Raw genomic sequence first — 15596 nt, 5'->3', positions numbered from 1 at the left:
TTTGCATCAGATTCCAGTAGGTCTATACAGGTAACCTGGATCAAGTCACTTAAACAACCTGAGCCTCAGTATCTCAATTGTTAAAAATGAGTTGACCTTCAAAGTTTCTTCCAGTTGTCAAGTATGTGAAACCAGATCAGTTCTTTTAGCTTATGCTGAAGAAACTGAAGCCCAGAGAGGGGAAATGCCTTGGCCAAAGACTGAATCCTTAACTCAAAAGAGAATCCAAGAGTCAAGACTTAAAATTTAGCTTTTTGACTGCAAGTCATCATTATTCCTTTCACTACACTGTGCTTCATCTTATTGATATATTTTTTAAATCATTCTTAGTACTTTTTAATTGCAACTGTTATTTCTACATGCAATCAATTTCCCATTTGCAAGGAAAAAAATATGACTAAATATATATTTTGATAAAGTTGTTTTCAGGTATAAGGAAAAACCAGTAGTAGCTTTTACATATTAGAAAATGTCTACTGTTTTACATATATATATAACTTTTTCAGATTTTACTGATTTATACTGTATAATAATTGAGATAAAAGGTTATTTCTGTGACAATTTATTTCTAAAATAGAAAGATTTGATAGTACACATCTATTTTGTTGTTATATATACACCCATATACATTATAAATGTATGAAACATATGAATTTCCATGCTTTTTGTAATATCAAATATTTTCTGTCATCAAAAAAAATAATCCTGGGAAAACAATGAGAATATACGTATAAAGGCTTCATTCATCAAACAGTCTTCAGTGGTTTTGCTTGTTTTGGTTACTTGAAATAGATGGTTGCTTCACACTTGATCAGACTGGCCATGGGTTGATTTGCCCATCTGCTAATGCAGCCAGAAACCCCACATTGACTGTTTCTGGATCCAGCATTTATTGTCATCTTTCAGTTAGCAAATACAATCATGTTCTTTTTAACCAGTTAACATTTTGTTTGTATCTGCAGCTCTCACTGATGTAAAATAAATGATTTGATTTTTTTTAAGTCACTTTTGTTATTGTTCTTCAAAATTTGGGGCTGGTATTAATCATTCCTATTTGGTTTGCTTATTAAGGGAATAAATACTTCCAAAAATGATATAAAAACTGGCAGGTATGAATTCCATTTTATCTTGGTAAAGCTGTGACTTGTCTATAAAGATATAATTAGGGGATTAGCTTCAGTCAGGAAACCTCATGTTGCACTTTTAAGAGACTAAATTAAGACCACTTTGAAATTGTTCCCTTTCAGAGAAGCTATCAGTGTTTCAAAAAATGTGTTTCCTCACTCCATATTATTATGGTTGGACTAATAATGAATATAGTAAATTAATTTCAAATGACTAAAAATTATGACAAAATTCACATTTCAGATTTTTTATTGTGTAATTTTTCAACTCCTTAGTCCCTTAACTATTATGCCACTTACCATTTTTATCCTTTGCTTATACTAAAAGACATGCTATGGAGAAAACTGTCAAAAGACATGTCTCATCAAGAAAGAAAAAGTCACTTTTTAAAAACCATTGCCATGCTTAGTATTTTAGTCTGTCTATTAGTCTGATGTGCATTTTGATATTTGCAAAGTGACAGCTACCACAGAAGTTGGAAAGATGGCAAATAAATATAGTAGTAGGTCCAGAGCTTGAATCTAATTTTAACCCTAAGGGCCAGTATTCTTTCTGCTTTTCCTCTCTTCCTCTGATTTATTTGTTTGGTTGTTGTTTTAACTCAGTACCATTATCTTATAATTTTATCTGGTATTTCTCCATGTGTGCCTCCCCTTGTCACAAGAAAAAGAAGAATAAAGCTCTGTTGTGACAAGTCTCGTGCCAGTTTTCAGAAAAAAGCTCTTTGTATAGGTGATTCTTCCTATAGTTAGAAACTTCATTTTCTTCCCAATTCTTCAAATGACATTTTAATCACATATCAATTATCATCTTGATGAGTAACCCAGCCTTTTCCAGAATGTGCTTGTATGGACATAAACATGTGGGTACTTTGTCTTAATGCAATCATTTTCCCACACTCAAATAAAAATTTATCTAAAGCATGATGTGTTTGTGTCATTGATCAAAGGATTTGGGGATTATAGAATTCAGACATAATTGGCACTACTCTGTAGTGTATTATTAACATTATGTTTTATATGACACAGTGTCTGTGTGCCTTCTTATCATTCTCCAAGTGCTACATGCTAGTAGAATGCCAATATTAATAAAATCATACGATGGCAGTCATCATTTGCCACATGCTTCCAAACACCATCATTTATTCACTTAGCAGTCATTTTAATTGTCATTATCTCTAAAGTAATCAATCAGCTTTTTGATCCCATGTGCTTATTTCCCAGGGAGAGGGGACTTTCACATCGCCAGGCTGTGTTTGTATCCTGTGCTGATCTGGCTGAGATAAAGATTTGTTTATGTCATTTCACAAGTTTCTACAGGCTTGTAAATGGGTTTCACACACCCCGGCATGACAATTATGAATTTGGGGATGTTGCTCCATAAAAAAATATCCTCACATCATTTTACTAAATACTAAAAACAAACCAAAAAAAAAAGTCTTTTAATTGAGTGACTAATATTTGCATCATGTGCATATATTATTGGGATCACACATTGAGGGCCATTTTTTTCCTTCATATTTTGGAAGTATACAAAAATTGTTATAGCGGGAAATGAAGGATGTCTTTTTCTTCACCTTCCCAATATACACACAAACAGACACACTCACAGTCAATATCAATCTGCCTTTGGCTTTATTCTCATGTCAAAGAGTAGATTTTCTCAGCCCAGCCTTTATTTCAAGTAATCAGTATATTTCCCCCAATCTAATCAAAACCAGTTATTCCATGTATGGCCAGAATTTAAAATAGGAGGTAAGTCATTGACAGTAAATATCAATATTTCATGTTAATAATGGTAGCTAAGTAGAGCATCCAAAATAGGACATTTTTTTTTCTTCTTTTAAAACTATATTTTGATGGAGAGGTGGTTTGGATGCTTTTCCACCAAGGAAGCTGATGTTTTTGTATTTGTTTTGGTTTATTGTTTCCCTGCCATGTAGATGGCAGCAACACTCAAGGCTAGAAATTTTCCTGCCCCCCCCCCCCCTTTCTTTTCCCTTTGCTTCAAACCCAAACATATTGTTACTGAAAATCTTTGTGAGAGAAAAGGTTGAAAGTCTGAAGACAAATTTCTTTGTGTTCCTACATACCTCTAAAGCATTATTTTAAGTTGTAATAGTTGTACTTAAAACACTTCCCATAATGTGGAAGCATTCATCATTTCTCTTAATACAGATGTCATAGTCTGTTCTTGCACATATTGATTGTATTAGGGCTTATGTTCATTTAATCCCTGGTTCTTTTTTTTTTTTTTTTTTTTTTTTTTTTCTTTTTAACATTGAAGGCAAAAATCTTTCTCAGAGGAAAGAAACGGCAATAAAAAAAATACATAAGATACTATTTCCCACCCTACACAGAGTAACTAAAATGGATCTTTTCTTTGTTCTGCACAAACATAAACGAACATGGGCCACCATTATAAATGGCAATATTTCCCCTAATATGTTGCCAAAACAATTTTTTTAAAGAGCATATGCCCCCCTTTTTGGTTCTATTTCACAGTGGCTTCATCCAAGTAAGGCTGCTTCCTATCATTTAAGGATTCATTAAAGGAGACAGCCCTATGCCACGTGAAAGAAAAGATAGAATAGTTAAACAGGACTTAAAGTGGTAGGTCTATTCCCAGCTGTATTCTTGAGTTATTGAGTGGATTGTCCTCACTTAATGTAGCCTTCAAGAAAGTATTTGGCCCTGGCACCTAGAGCTCAGAGGAAATCGGAATAAACCTTAAAAACAAAGCAAAACAGTCAGACAAAATAAAATAAAACCATTGAATTTTCTTAAGTAAATTCAAGATTCCTTGATGGCAGCTACCCTGCCTTTATTTTCTAATGTGTTGTTCCAGAGAATCTAGTTCAAATCTGGCCTCAGAAATTTACTGGCTGACTGTGGATAACTCATTTAAATTCTGATTGCCTTAGTTTTCTTAACTGTAAAATAGGTATAATATGAAAATGATCATATTTTCAAATATTTATTCTCATCAATGTGGTCCTTCATTTCCATGATGTAGATCATAACACTCATTCTGTATAACTTGGATTGTTCAATAACACTTCCTTTTTAAAAATGAGAAAAATCAAGAAGCAAATCCAAAATAGGACCAAAGAAGATTTTTCTTTAGAAATAGAGATAAAACAGATAGATTAGAAAACAACAACAAAGTGACTATAAAACCAGTTAAAAATACATAACTCTTTGCAGAGTCAAACCCTTTAGCTAACCTGAATAAAAAAAAAATGAGGAAAATCAAAATAACTTATGTAAGGAAATCTCAAGAAAGAAGAAACAAATACAGAGGATAAGTACCTGGATTATAAAGTTTTACTGAAAAATGGGTAGTTTTTCAACAAAGATTAGTATGATGATAATAGGTAGTAACATAGAACACCCACTGTGTGCCTGGCACAGTGCAAAGTATTTTGCAAACATCTTATTTGATTCTCACAACAACCCTGAGAGTTAACTACTATTAATTATCCTCATTTTTCAGATGAGGAAATTGAGGCAAACAGGTTTAGTGACTTGTCCAAGGTAATACATCTAGTAAATATCTGAGGCTAAATTCGTATTCAGGACTCCCTGACTCTAGATAGATCTCTATCCAATGAGCCAACTAGCTTCCCCACATTGCAAATCTATATAAATCGGGAAATTTTATTTAGTAATGTGGAAATTTACCACACCAATGAAATTGTCCAAAGTTCCAGACTTCATACACATGTAAACAAAGAGCTACATAAGTGAGCTAGTAAAAATAATATTTAATATTTAAGTTATTATTTAAAATATAAAATTAAAATCTGCCAAAAAACGAATTAAGAAAATTAAAAATGTGATTCATGAGTTTAGTGACATAAATCAGTTTAAAAAAAAAAAAAAACCTCTGTCTGAATCTCTACTTTTTTGTAGTTGTCCTATTTGATTTTTACAAGCTCCATCTTGCAAATGAAGGTTGAGCTCTAGGTTCAATGTGCGGTGGCTAGAAAGCTCTATCAGGAGTCAGAATGTATGAATCCAAATCCCGTCTTAGACTTTACTATATAAAGTCATGGACAGGCCATGATCTCTTGAAACCTCAATTTCTTTTCCTATAAAATGGGAATAATGGTTACCTTGAGGAAAGTATTTTGCAAATCTTCAGAACCTAAAGAAATGTGAATTATTTTTGTACATCCAAATAAACATTTTAGTGTTTGTTTTAAAGACTTCATGACTTCCACATTCCCTGTTAATGAGTCCAAAGCAATTGTAAATCACTGGTACAACAGCCAACCTTTTTGTTTTTGTTTTTTAATCTTCCCACTTGCATGAGCACACACACGTGGAGAAACACTACACACACACACACACACACACACACACCCTCTGGATCTTAATTGTTATTATTATTCAAACTTTGCAGTTTGCTCTCTGGTCTTTTAAAATCTCAAGGAAATACTTCCTTCTCCCCTCCTACATCTTATACTTTTTTTTTTTTTAAAGCTCTTTAATAAAATTGGCTATTTGATTTTAGGATACTTAGAACTAAATAATGCAGTGTTGTTTGCTGAGTCTGTATTAGTCAAAAGTGTCAGATAGCAGCTAAAAGAGCCAATGAGTTTAGATGAGGAGAGTAATTTAGTCCTTGTGAACTCTGTCCTGATCAAACCATACTTGGAATATTCTCTCTTTGTCTAGGTAGAATATTATCATACTAGACCATGTCCATAGAAGAACAGTTAGAATGATAGGGAAGAGGGGGTGGTTAGTCATGTCATAGGAAAATTAGTTAAAGGATCCAATATTGTTTAACCCAGAGAAAAACAATCTTGTTAGGGGATGGGATGAAGGAGAATGATAGTTTAAAATATGTGAGTAGTTATTCTGGGAAACAGGTATTGGTCCAGAGAGTAGAACCAAGGAGGCTGTGGTCCTCCCTGCTTGAAGGGAATCAAAACATTGTGCCAGAGTCAAGGTACACTGTGTCCAGCTGTGGCCAATCAGAACAGTATGAACGTGGAAGGTTCTGCTATGGTCAGGCACAAATAAATCCACTTAAACATTTGAAGGAGAGGTCTCTGATTTTTCACATCTCACATTCTTTTCAGTTACTCCATTTTGCTTTGGTCATAGGGCAGAGTGTCTTCTTTGATGCAGGCGTGCTATGCTGGACAGTCCTATGTCAGTGTCTCCCATGTCTTGCAAAGTTCTTCAGAGACATCTTGAGAGTGTCCTCATGTGACTTCTTCTAACCTCTGTGTGAGTGCTTGCCATGTGTGCATTCCCCAAAAATAGCCTTCTCAGTAAATGTATGTTTGGTATTTGAACAGTGTGGCCAGTCCACTGGAGTTGTGTTCTCTGCAGTAGAGTCTGAAGGCTTGGCAGTTCAGCTCCAGAAAGGACCTTAGCATCTGCTACTTTATCCTACCAGGTGATCTTCAGAGTCTACCCAAGACAATTCAAATGGAAATGATGTTGGTATACTGTTCAAGTTTCACAGGTATACACAGTGAGAACTAAGAGGAAGAAGATATAAAAAGGCAAATTTTGAATTGGTAAAAGGAAAATAAAACTCAGTCTTAAAGACTCCCTGTAGTTCTTCAAAAAGTGGTATTGTCTTAGGTGGTTTGGGAATAGAAAAATTCTCAAATTCTTTCAAATTAAGATTTTCTAACTTCTGGACTATGGTAGGAAAGGAGTCCTACATGGTACTATTCCTTGTCTATTTTTGCTTATTGTCTTAGAGAGTATTAATATTTGGATTTGGTCAGATATTATGAAGTCTTTCTTGATTGTTCCTCCTTTTCAACCATCTGTCCATTAATACTAAGTATTAAATGATAAAAGCAAGTTGTATGTATAGATGAGAAATGGTGAGGAAAAAAATTAGTCGAAGTCCCATAAGATAGAAACCAATCAATCCAATTACAGCTATTGAATGCTTCCTCTGAACCTCATTGTTCTGAGAGCTAGTGGTATAAATACAAAAATGAAACAAGAAGCATGTTCTCAGGAAGCTTATGTTAAAGCTGTGTGAGTGTGTGTTATTTTTCACTTTAATTAAAACTGTGTCCTTTAATTTAGGAAATAAATATTGTTCCTAAAAAATAACATGTAATTTTGAATACTAAATCCTTTTTTCTTATTTCATGGCACTACAAAGTTATAAAAGTATTTCATCAGAAAGTTCTCTGGGCATGTTTTTTTGTTTGTTTCTTTTTTGTTTTTGTTTTTTGCTCAAGGCCGTTGGGTTAAGTGACTTGCCCAGGGTCACACAGCCAGGAAGTATCTGAGATCAAATTCGAACTCAGGTCCTCCTGACTTCAGGGCTGGTGCTCTAGCCACTGCACCACCTAACTGCCGCTCTGGACATGTTTTATTCAATCATTTCAGTCATGTTGAATTTTTCGTAATCCCATATGGGATTTTCTTGGCAAAGATACTAGAGAGGTTTGTCATTTCCTTCCCGAGTTCATTTTACAAGATGAGGAAACTGAGGCAAATGGGATTAAGTGACTCTCCCAAGTTACACAGCTACTAAATGCCTGAAGTCAGATTTGAATTCAGGAAGTCTTTCTGACTCTAGGCCTATCACTCTGCCAACCAGCTGTCCCTCTCTGAGCACAGTAGACCCTTAATAAATGTTAGTTGGAGTCTAAGATCTGTGAAATGTGCATGGTACCATGTCAGTTAATGTGTGCTTACTGGGAATTGTAGACTCTCTCCCCACACTCCCTTATTGGTATTTTGTTTTAAAGAATCTTAATAAAGTTCTATTATCTTTGGGGAGAAGTGGTTATGGATGGGGGAGGGAAGATCAGCCCTATGATTTTGCTAATATAAGGGACCTCCAGTCAGGAAACTTTTTTTATCTACATAGACTGACAGTTCAACAGTTCTTAGTCTCAGAAAGTTGCCTACATCTCTAAGTTAAGTAAGTCACCCAGGATCACATAGCTAGTATGTGTCAGAAATGGTGCCTGAAACCCCCATTTTTCTCAGTTATTTAGAAAAGGCTAAGCCCTCTGTCCTCTACTCCAAGTTGCTCTCTCTCATCTCTGCATGTGTAGATGTGTCTATACACACAAATATTCACACATCGACATCCAAACATACACACACAGTCTTCTCACCGATGCAATGGAAAGATTCTCTGGCTGCTTCATTAGTTTTCAATCCCCAAACTGATGAATTTACCACCATAGGACTGGATCACAAGCTAGATGAGATGACATCATAGCACCAACAATACTCATTATTGGAAAGGTTCAGGGAGTATAATGTAAGGTTATTTCCTACTTTAATTTTTGTATATTGATTTTAGCTATAGCAAGGGTTCTCAGTCGTCTTTTCTTATTAGTGGATATGACTTCTGCTTGCCATGTTCTATCCCCTGTACATGTCTAAAGTAGACTAGCTGATGTGATTTTCAGGTTCCAGGCTGGTTGACTCCCTACCTTTGTCAGTGATGCTGTCTTATAATTTGATATTAGATCTGGTACCTATGTGCCACTGATGAAACTGTTTAAGAAACTGAATGTGATGTCTGAAGTAGAAATCATAAAGTAGGTTCAACATCTTTAGTTTTGTCTGAAAGCAAACATTTCCTAAATCTGCAGACACTTCATTGGGGTAAAGTCACATATTTGCCACCTGATCTCTAAAATCTCTTCTAACTAGCAAGCTGTGAATTTATCTATTTCTTTATATAGAATCAGAGATTCTAGACCTAGGATAAATTATTTTTCATTAAATAGAAATTAACTAAAGATTTCTTATATGCAATATAGATATAGGGTAAATTGCAAACTTAAATATTTTATTTAAAAAACATTCAAAAAGCTTAAAGTGTAGATCACTTAATCTAATCCATTATCTTTTAAATGAGAAGATTTATAATGGTGGTTGTGAATTAACCAAGATCATTTCAAGTCAACAAATATTTATTAAGTGACTCTCACGTAGTAGTCACTCAAGATACAAAATTGAAAAATGACTATCTGCTTTCAAGGAATTTACAATAATATTTTTGTTGTCCAGGCATTTTTCAATTGTGTTTGATACTTCTGATCCCATTTTATTTTTTGGCAAAGATACTAGTTTGTCATTTCCTTTTCCAGTTCATTTGACAGATGAGTAAACTGAGGCAAACAGGGTTAAGTGACTTGCCTCAGGATCACATAGGTAGTAAGTGTCTGAGACTGGGTTTGAACTCAAGTTTCCCTAACTCCAGACTCCATTGCTGTATTCACTATACTACTTAAATGCTCCAAGAACAATAGTAGCTAATATTGATATAGTTCTAAGATTTGCATAGTGAGTGCTTTACCTATTATTTCATTTGATCCTCACCACACCCTTAGGAGGTAGGTGCTATTACTATTATCCCTATTTTACAAATGAAGAAACTGAAGCAAACAGAACTTAAGTAATTTGTGCAAAGTCACAGAGTTAAGCAGTGTTTGAAACTGTATTTGAATTCAAGTCCTTCTGATTCCAGGTCTAGTGCTCTATACACCATACTTTCTGGTTGCCTAACCTAGCTTATAATCTAATATGAGTGAAGTCTAGACCCAAGGAAGATGATCCAAGACAATTAATTTAGTGATAACAAAAAACGGAGAGATCCAGATATAACACTGTAGGCAAGGGAGGTAGCACAGAATCAAGAAAGCATAAGAGATTGCAAAACAGTGTCACTAAACATACACTAAGAACATATAAAGGAAAGTGAAATGAGAGTGTAAAAGTAGGATGGATACAGATTATTTTATCCCAGAGGTAGGAGAGAAATTAATATACTATTATTATATTAGTAACTAATTTTCAATTATGATACACTCTTTTCCCTTCATTTCCTATTATAGTCAGTCTCTTAAGGATGTGCCTGATTGATGAAACTGCTCCTCGAGCACAAGAAACATGCTCCTCAACTTTGGCCATAACTCCACCTAACTGGGAGACCTAATTTCTGGTTAAAATAAAAACAAAATTCATTCTGGATTATCCCTTCACCTGGGGAAAGGAATCCCTGTCTTTGGTCCCCTCCATTAGAGTTTAGGGTGACCCAGTCAGAGAAAACTAGCCAGAGAGGTCTAGATGAAACTCGCTTCCCCTACCCAGATTGTTTGAGGCTCCTGAATCTCATGATCAAGCCATATTCTCAGCAAGATGAGCGGAAGACTTTTAGGCCACTTTCTCATTAAATATCCACTAATCAAGGTTGAGTTTCACTTGTCAGGGGAATTCCCTTTCAGAAGGTATTTAAGGCATTTCAGGGTTTCCCCTGGAGTCTTTGGTTACCAAGAGAAACCACTGTCCATCAATTTATTGATTGCTGGCTAGCCTAATTAATAAATTGATTATTAATTACTCAGAAACTCTGTCTCTTGGAATTTTCATTTGTCTCAGGTAGTAGGGAGCCACTGAAAGCATTTGAGTGAGAAACATTGTTTATCATCATCTACGTGATAGCAAAATTCATTAATGACTTTTAGGTTTACATTTCCAGAGAATAAAAGGCATTTATCACTATATAGCCAATTTAACTAATATAGACTGGAATCAGTTGCCTGTTATCTTTATGCTAATGGCCAATTAACAGTGTATTTGTTGATTGTAAAAAAAATTATCTACAATTTCTTTCAGATTTTATGCTGGGCTTGTTCCATAGCCCTTGGCTTTCCATTATTTGCTGCTTCAAGGAATTCTGTAGCAGTGTATTGGGGCATTCCACTGTATCCCCAAAATCTTCTGCGAGGTCATAGGTCATAGGTAAAGGAGCAGAGATTCCTAAAAGCTTGGAGCTGGAAAGGACCTAAGAGTTCACTTAAACCAGCAATACTCAAAATAATTTTGCCACATGATGCCTTGGGCTGGAAAAACATTTGTGAAAGCAATGATAATTTACTAGAAGACCCCAAGGAAAAGCTTGAGTTTGGGGTGGGGAAAATGGAAACAATTGAGCATATTTTCAAATAGAAAAAAAAAAGCTAAATATACTCTGTAAAGATAGGGATCTGATCCATGATTTCACTGTACAATGAACTTCTTGATCAGAAAATTCCCTCTACCATTGCAGACGCGCCATCTCTAAAATATATTCAGTCTTAGGCTATACCATATAACTAAATATATCCTTAATATTTTAGAATAGTTAAGGATATCATATTGATAACAGAACAGAAAACCCCTATCCATGAAGTAGAACACCAGGATTCTGCTGAACACTTTTTGGTAAATGCCATGGTTGTCCAGTGCCCTCTTTTAATAGTTGATGAAATAGAGGTTTAGAGAGGTTTGCTGTCTGTATATACATTTCCTGCCACAGTCAAATGTCTTACATTGCTTAAAAATAAAATATGTTAACCTTCGGGTAGCATAAAGTAAAATTCTGAATTCTTCAAATCCCAAGCAGACTTTTATAAAAATATTCCTTATCTTTCTTTATTAGTGAAATTAAAGATACAACAAACAAATGCTCCCAAGATTCCAAAAAATGCTCAGCCTTCTAGGAGAATGATCATTATGTTTATAGAGCAAGAAAGGGAGAGAGGGAGAAAAAGGGAGAAAGAGATAGAGGCAGAGAATGGTGAAGTTCATAGTTCTTTTTTTTTTTTTAATTTAATAGCCTTTTATTTACAGGATATATACATGGGTAACTTTACAGCATTAACAATTGCCAAACCTCTTGTTCCAATTTTTCACCTCTTACCCCCCCACCCCCTCCCCTAAATGGCAGGATGACCAGTAGATGTTAAATATATTAAAATATAAATTAGATACACAATAAGTATACATGACCAAAACGTTATTTTGCTGTACAAAAAGAATCAGACTCTGAATTATTGTACAATTAGCTTGTGAAGGAAATCAAAAATGCAGGTGTGCATAAATATAGGGATTGGGAATTTAATGTAATGGTTTTTAGTCATCTCCCAGAGTTATTTTTCTGGGCATAGCTAGCTCAGTTCATTACTGCTCCATTAGAAATGATTTGGTTGATCTCGTTGCTGAGGATGGCCTGATCCATCAGAACTGGTCATCATCTAGTATTGTTGTTGAAGTATATAATGATCTCCTGGTCCTGCTCATTTCACTCAGCATCAGTTCGTGTAAGTCTCTCCAGGCCTTTCTGAAATCATCCTGTTGGTCATTTCTTACAGAACAGTAATATTCCATAATTTTCATATACCACAATTTATTCAGCCATTCTCCAACTGATGGACATCCATTCAGTTTCCAGTTTCTAGCCACTACAAAAAGGGCTGCCACAAACATTCGTGCACATACAGGTCCCTTTCCCTTCTTTATAATCTCTTTGGGATATAATCCCACATAGTTCTTTTTTCAATGTGTTTGTTATGCTTAAATGTGACAGCTGATCTCCCAAAGTGAGAGGGTACTTAGCTTTTTAATGATCTGGGTACCTAGAAAAGGACAGCAAGGTTACGACTATTTAAGCTTAAGCAACCTTAAATTAAAACCATCGGCTTTCCATAAAATTACCAGAGACCTCTAAGTCAGAGAAAAGAAAGAAACCATAACCCATGTTCCCATAGGGAATTATATAACAACATTGGAAAGATAGGTTCCAAAATGAGACAATTCTGGACACAGGGAATAAGGAAATTTGTTTTGTTTGACCATACGTATTTGTTAAAAGGATTTTGTTTTTCTTTCCCCACTGCCCTGCCAATATAATGTGGAGAGGAAGAGAAAATAAATTTCTGTTCATTAAAAAACTAAAATTAAATTAAAAACATTCATATGGATTGAAATATAGTCTCTGCTGTTACCACATCTGGTTTGCATAAAATCTAAATGCTGTCTAACATAAGTATTAATATAAAAATCTCTGTCTCAGTCTGTCTGTCTGTCTCTCTTTCTCTGAATTTGTCTCTCTGTCACTGTCTCTATCTCTCTGTCCCTCTGTCTCTGTCTCTCTATCTCTCTCTATGTCTCTCCCTCTCTCACACTTTTCCTCCCTCTCTTCCTTTCTCCCTCCCTCCCTCTTCCTCTCCCTTTCTCTTCTTTTCCCTTTCTTTTTCCCTCCATTATGGGAGCAAGGGAGAAAAGGCATAAGGGAAAAGAGGGAGTGGGTTTTATTTTATTTTTTATTTTTATTATTATGGCTTGGGATGGGGAAACATATGCATGGGTAATTTTTCAACATTGACCCTTGCAATCACTTCTGTTCCAACTTTTCCCTTCCTTCCCTCCACCCCCTTCCCTAGATGGCAGGCAGTTTCATACATGTTAAACATGTTAAAATATATCTTAAATACAATATATGCGTATATATTTATACAGTTCTCTTGTTGCACAAGAAAAATCGGATTTAGAAAGGTAAAAATAAACTGGAAAGAAAAACAAAAATGCAAGCAGTAAGTGGGTTTTATTTTTAAGGGTTTTAAAAAATGCTTTGTTCATACATCACAAATATTTGTAAGTTATCCACACTTGGTCTCACTTTCTCTCAAATTCACTTCCTAGTTATTATCACCTGTTCATATAGGCTTCCTCCTCATCCCCTTTTATATTGGAAGTGGACTTTGCTCAACCAATTTAGACTTGGATAGATAACTTTTCATTTTGTCCTGATTTGAACTGAGCCACCAGATCACTTTCCTGAATCTATGCGAGATGGTATGGATTTCCTGCTTTTCTTCCCCTCCACCAATCCCACACTTCCCCAAAACTTATCTGGACTGATATATTGCTGGAAGAAATCACATCTGGATTGCCAAGTTGCTGGAAGACATCAGGACCACAGAGGTGTCCTCTACTCACTCCCCACACCTCTACACACATTTACTGATATTGGATGAGTTAGAAGTCACCAACTAGTTCCTTCCAGTGAGATGGAGGATCACCAAACATTCACAATTGTTCTTCCTTTTTAAAATGGCACTTTTTAATGACCTATTAATTTAATCTTTGGATGTCTGGGTTTTGTCATCTGCCTTGCAGCTGAATCTTTAGAACTTCTGGTTATTTCCATCTTCCCTGAAGCTGAGCTGTCTTTTTTTTTCCCCCATTCATTGGTGTTCATTTTATTTTTTTATTAAATAGTATTTTATTTTTCCCAACTACATGTAAAGATAGTTTTCAACATTTATTTTTGTAAGGTTTTGAGTTTAAAATTTTTCTCCCTTCCTCTCTACCCTCTATCATGGCAGGGTAGATGAAATGCTAGATAGGCTTCATGTACAATCATGTTAAATATATTTCCATATTAATCTTGTTGTGAAGGAAGAATCATTATAAATGGGAAAAAATAAGAAAGGAAAAACAAAAACCAAATTTCTTTGAAAAGTGAAAATACTATGTTTTCATTTGCATTCAGTTTCCATAGTTCTTTCTTTGGATGTGGATAGCATTTCCCATCCCAAGTCACTGGGACTAATTGCCTTAGATCACTGTATTATTGAGAAGAGCTAAGTCTATCACACTTGATCATAATTCAATGATGCTGCTGAGCTTTCTTATATATGTGGTCTCTTCTAATTAAAACTTAAACTTCTTGATATTAAATACTGTCTCATTTTTTTTCTATTGGTATTCTCAATGCTTCCCACATAGAAAATATGCTTGATAAATTCTACTCCATGAATTCATTTTATTAATTACTATCCATTTTTCCAAATGCCACTGTACTTGTATTTTGGTTGCCTTTTCCTTCCTTCCCTTGTTCTCTTTTATGCATTGTCTTGCACATATTCAACTTTATTTTTCTTCAGGAATGAGAATCTCTTGTTTGGCTATATATTTCTATGGCTATAATTTTGTCTGGCTCATATTATGCATTTAATTTTTTTTATTATTAATTTCTTATACTGTAGGGAACAACCTGTATTCAACATGAGGTGCTACTTCCCCTACTTTAGGAATATAAAGAGACAACATAAAGATAGTTAGAAGGAATAAACATCTCTGGATTAAGGATCAGATCTGCCTTATTTTCATAGTTTTTCAGCTAAAAAAATTCAGATTTTTATTAGCTCTGTGACCCTACTCAAGATATTTAATTTCTTTCACCTCTTCTTTCATCTGTAAAATGGGAATAATAATAATGCCTACTCTACAGTATTTATTGTGATGATAAAATGTGGTAATAGAGCTAAAAACTTTGCAAATAGTAAAGTACCAGGTAAATGTTGTCCATCATCATTATCATAGTGAATGGCCTATGAAGCTGGCTCTGGAGTCAGGAAGAGTAGGGTTGAAGGCCATATTGATACATACTAGTTCATGTCTCATGAAATAATAATAATGATAATGATAATTAGCATTTACATAAAGCTTACTATGTGCCAGACATAGTGCTAAGAATTTTATAGATATCTATTTGATCCTTAACAACAATTCTGAAAGTAAAGATTATATACTATAGATGAGAAAACTGAGGTAGAGATGAAGAAACTTGCATAGATCTCATAGCTAGTAAATATCTGAGGCAAACTTTTAATTCAGGTCTTCCTCATG

The sequence above is a fragment of the Sarcophilus harrisii genome, chromosome 2 (assembly GCF_902635505.1).
Source record: "Sarcophilus harrisii chromosome 2, mSarHar1.11, whole genome shotgun sequence".
NCBI lineage: Eukaryota > Metazoa > Chordata > Mammalia > Dasyuromorphia > Dasyuridae > Sarcophilus > Sarcophilus harrisii.
This window is presented reverse-complemented; position numbering follows the sequence as displayed.